The sequence below is a fragment of the Eutrigla gurnardus genome, assembly GCF_963514095.1.
Source record: "Eutrigla gurnardus genome assembly, chromosome: 23".
NCBI classification, from domain to species: domain Eukaryota; kingdom Metazoa; phylum Chordata; class Actinopteri; order Perciformes; family Triglidae; genus Eutrigla; species Eutrigla gurnardus.
The window spans coordinates 13,381,354-13,386,849 of NC_139934.1; the positions used below are offsets into that span (position 1 = coordinate 13,381,354).

General features: G+C 37.0%; 1 long non-coding RNA gene across 1 annotated transcript; it reads right to left on the bottom strand.

Moving 5' to 3' along the window:
• Positions 1–214: 214 nt before the first annotated feature.
• Positions 215–3,962, bottom strand: LOC311008997. Its single transcript, XR_014596598.1, has 2 exons — positions 2,067–3,962; positions 215–1,995 (listed from the first exon to the last, which is right to left on the bottom strand). It is a non-coding gene; the product is annotated as an uncharacterized lncRNA (long non-coding RNA).
• Positions 3,963–5,496: the final 1,534 nt, after the last annotated feature.

Here is a 5,496-nt window from a genome sequence, read left to right on the forward strand (position 1 = left end):
TTAACATTAGATAGAATCAAGTGCCTGTTTGCCCTAACCTCCAGTATTTATGCTAAGCTAATGTCCATCTTCTTATGCAACTCTCTGAGCGAAAGCAAAAGGGTTTGAAGGCACAGACATGACAGGTCTACAATCTCAGCTAACAGAAAGTTTTTCAAAAAATGTTGAGAAATTCCTATAAAAGGTGGAAAATAACGTGAAAGAAAACACAGACTCATCACTCGTCTTTACTTAAAATACAACAAATGAGGAAGTTTTGTTCATGTTCCCCCTTGTGGAGGTCCAAGGCATTACCAATCAAGCAATCACTACAAATCAAGCACAGAGAAAGATTTCATGTATACAGATAAAGATTTGCATCACTGAGTGCATATTAAAATAAAAATCTTTGAAGCCTACACAATTCTATCATCACACTGGCTAGTTTAAACTCTAGCAGTGCATCTTATTTATATTTTGCATGTAACAACATTAGTCTTTAAAGTAACTAGTTACTACAGCTGTCAGGTTAATGGAGTGGAGTAAGAAGGACAATATTTCTCTCTGAAATGTAAAAGTATAAGGTCTCACAAAATGGAATTACTCACAAAAAGTAAAGTACTTAAAAACTAGTATACTAAATGTTCCTAGTTACTTTTTTTTTTTTTTTTTATCTCGTGGCTTATCTAACCCAAACCCGCATTACTCCCTCAGAACAAAGCCATTTCAACCTCTTATTGTGTATAGTTGTTAAAATATAGTCTTATTTTCAGTGCCATGATATACTGATGTACAAACTGCTCTACATGTCATTTGTCAAATGGTTCAGCTTTGGAGAAACATTGTCAAACCGACAGAGAAAGGCTTATCTCACATGACACAGGATGATTGTTTCTGGACATCGAGACATGTGCGACAAGAACATGTTTTTTTCGCTGAAGTCGATGCTACTTTACAGGAGATGGGAGCTTATCTATTATTGCCAAAGACAACTAAAGTGCATGCTGCTTTACCCACTAACTCAATGGCTTGTACAGTAAGTCATAAAACATACATTTATATAACAATGAACCCTATAATAACATATAGGGTTTGCAGCACAATGTGTTAGCATTTTAGTCACTTGTATACAAAGTATACAATCATCACATTTTTTAAACAAAGTGCTATAAGTAACAAAAAAAACACCTTTCAATAATTCAATTCAGCGTCACATTCACCCACTGATGATATCACCCTTGAATTTTGTTTGTGTGCTATGGGGCTACGAAAAAAACAAATGTCAATTTTCAACAAAGCCTTGCATTCGCATTTAAAAAAAACCTGCTTTTTCGTAAATAACCGTGAGCTAATTGACAAACGTGGAAGTTTCAGCAGTCATGAAATTTGGCACTTCTTTGAGATTCCCTCACTCACGCAATGCATACACATCCAGCGAAGAAATATTATAAAATCCAGTGCCGATCTACTGAGCATATTGTATATTTGTGCACTATATTTTCATTGTATTGAAGTAAGCATAGACATCCAGCACTCTGGAAAAGTGAAAACTCATCTGAGACTGCATGGCTGAAGATACTTTCCCTGATTAATGGGACTTGGGGACGCTACAGGGTCTGTAACCTATTCTTTGTTTTTGAACCCTTTTTCTATCTAACCTTATTTTCCTCATCATCAAGGGCACCCTCTGTGTTAGTATCCCTCACTTGTATATGCTGGTAATGCATGCCCCATGCTAGCTGTATGGTAGCATAAACCATACATACGTATAAATAATACTTAAAAGGAGAGTGGTTCCAAGTTTAATGAGTTGTTACTAAAGGCTTTGTCAACGGGTAATGAATCATTTATAAATGCTTTATAAAGCAGTAAAAAAAACATACTTTTGGATTATTCGGTTGTGAAAACCCCCTTAAGACTGTCTGAGAGCAATGGCAGCACTAGCTATAATATATAATTGACACAATTCATTTCCCATTTCCTATCAATACATAAGGTTTGTTGACCCGAAATTCTCTTGGTTTAAACAGGTCCCCTAAGTGTAACTAATGTTTTTGTGTTTAAGCCAAACCACAATATATTGTCACGCTAACCAAGTTGTTTTTGTACCTAAACTTTACCAAACCTTCACCACCGTGGTGGCCATTAAGGAAATGTCATAGATCTTTACTGGTTGAAGCAAAGAAGAGTGCCACCGCCTTTGAAATTGAACGGTAAAAAATGTGTGTTCCAGTCCTTGCTTTCTAATAAAGCCACACGGTCTAATCAAGTTGCGAATAATTTGAGTTAAATACTCAGCAGTCAAAGACGATATGCTGAGCGCTGAAGAGCTATTTCAAAATACAGAATATATTATGATGAAAGATGAACACCAAATAGGTTTTTCACAATCTTGCAACCCAAATGTTGTCTTTAATACTTGTCTTTATATTCCTATAAAGCCTGCATAAATTATAGAACTATTATTAACAATAATGAAATATATTAGTTGAAATGTGTAAACGATTTACAAAGTATGACTTTTAAAAAGACATGGTATAAAAAAAGGGGTAAAGAGGTAGACCTCTATTAGCCTATGTGTTTAGCGGTTATGCACCCCCCCCCCCCCACCCCCCCCCCAAAAAATCCCTTATTAACTACTTTTTTAGTGATCGATAACAATAGATTATCTATTAATAAGCATGGAAGTGGACTGCTGTTATGCCAAGTCCAGTTCCAAAATTCAGTCACTATAATTCTGTAGGAAACTCTTAGACCTTGGGTTGAACGATCACACCTTTTCTGTGTGAAGTAGGAAGTGTTTAAACGTTTGGTGATCAGCGAAATTCATCAAACCCCATTTGTTGGATTGATCTCAATCTGCAGAACTCAGTGGCAGATACTTTTTTAAATGTGTGAAGTACTTCAAATTAAAGAGGTGAAAGAAGTTTGAAGGAGTCTCTTCCCCTTTGGCTCTGGTGTTCGAGGGTATCATGTACATTGAGGGCTTGTAGGTTTGTGGAACAATTTGGGTCTTAACAAGGCAAAGAAACACAGAAACGAGATTAATTTGCATGCCAATATGTTTGGAATGTCAAAATGCTCTTGATAAGCCACAATAAAAGCATCTGAAGGATGCTTTCTTTCACATGCAATGATGACTGAGTCAACTTTATGCGAGTGCTGTAATAGGTGAACAAAAATGGATTAATATAAGAGCTATGCAAATTATTTGTGTAGGCCATCTTATTGAGGCCACAATAACCCTAGCAATTCGAGGGGTAAAAAAAAGTGTGTTGCTACACAAAAAACTACACGTCAAATTGTAATCTTAAGGCCTCAGTATGCTTTAAAGGGAGTACTTTTCTAAGTTTCTAGAAGCCCCTTTCTGATGGCTGGACCAGGGGGGATGTGAAATATTATCACTTTTTATACCATTCATCAAATCCAGACTACAAAGACACACAAAATATACAGACTTATTGAAAAGGAGGCCCTCCTCCTTAATAATGTTTGGCCTACCTTAATTTTTGCCCATTTGTAATAGGTATACACAATTTTCTATTACGACCTACTCTCTTTTAAGCATACTGAGGCATTTCAACATTCTCATGGCAATTCGTGAAATAGTCAAGTAATCTACTTATTTGTGTACATGAATACAAACTTTCAATTTTTTTCATTTCACTCAGCCCGACTTTTAAATTATTGTGTTTCAATTGAAAGTATCATACGTGCCTGCACCACGCTACACAACATAAGTTAGGTTTTTGGATAACCATCACAAACATGTTACTTCACAACACTTTGGGACATGTGGTGTTGAACACTCTCATAGTTGAAAGTACTTTGAGTAGTCTCTCAATATTTAATACTACACCATTAGATCTGGCTGTTGCATAGTCATGTGGATGTGTTTAATTTGTGTGTCCATCACGAAAAAATAATCTTAATTGACTTTCCATTGGCATTGTCTTCGTGCTGAGGGACGTGAAAACATTTGAAAAAATGTGTTTCGTGTTCCCGCACACAAAACAAATAAATTGCATTTTGTAACTATTTACTGATATGGAAATTTTGTACTTCTTGATGAGAGATATCTGAACTGAAGACTTACACATGAGAAGGTTTGGTAAATGTGTCCTGTGACCTGTGGCCTGTGGCCATTTGTGTGTGTTTTGCAACCCATGTGTGCCTTGCGACATAGTTGTGGTTTATGACCCAGGTAGGGTTTGAGACCCATGCAAGGTTTGGTTAAACATTTGAGTTTACGACTTCCATCCCTGTGAACTGAGTGAAAACACACCCACAAGAAGATGGATAAATATCATGTTTGTCTCACAACATTTTGAGTCTACACATTGTAACAGACCAGCATGTTGCTCTGTGAATTCTCCTCTTGATCAAGATTAAATCCCTGTTTGGACCTTGAGCTGACTCCGATCTCCTTCCTCCAGTTCTATACCAACGGGTAATTATTTTAACATTTACGACCTACCATGACAGTGGGTTGGATTTTGAAAAAGATGGAACTTTTACAAAGCATCCCCCCCCCCCCCCCCCCCCCCCCCCGCCCCCAAATAAATTACAACGAAATTGGCCAGAAACCTTAAGACATCTTTTGCCTGCTGTAAAGCTGATGATATCAAGACTCAGTAAAAAAGAAAGCATGTTGAAATGGTGCTAAAAGTGAAGGGGCAGCAGGGCGCATTGAGTGAACATTGAAAATAGAAAGTTTTATTATTATTATTTATAAGTGAGGTGATCAACGATGGTTTGACAGGTTCATGACTGGCCACTGTTTGTTTCCTCCAAATGAGGCTATCGTGAGCTTTTTGTACCATTCAAGTGTTAAAATAAAAGTCTTCATTCTGGCATCTCATGAGCTCAAGTGGCTTTCCAGCAAAACTTACAGCATTTACATGGATTACATATTATTATGACAAGACAGCGAAAAAAATCAAATGAGTATAGCAAAATATGTTGAAGGATACTTCTACTGGCTATCTTAGGGTTAAGGTTGGGGTTATGTGTAACTTAACAGAGGGTGTGTTTGTCTGTGAAAATATCTAACTAAATGTACAGAGTATGTTTCAAAGATGACTCAGCTGGTTAGAGTCAAGTCATCTCAACTAGTGTGTGTGTGTGTGTGTGTGTGTGTGTGTGTGTGTGTGTGTGTGTGTGTGTGTGTGTGTGTGTGTGTTTGGGGTGGAGAAGGGCTGCATATGTACATGGCCTCATCACTGGGTAAAGGCTTTTAAAATCTTTATCTTCCCAGACAGCCTTCATACAGAAGGTAGTAGAGCACATGGTTTTAGATAATTGTTGTTTTCTTGAAATCCAAAGAAAACGATCAAATGAACATGCTTTGTTTTCGTGATTCAAAAAAATGAACAAAAACCTACCAAAACTGACTTCTCATGATCATTTAGAGACAAAAGGGGACAAATGATGTGTGTTAATTCAACTTTGATTAGCACATCCAAGTCCAATGAATTCAATGGTACTCTACCAGAAACTGATGGATTGCTAACTCTG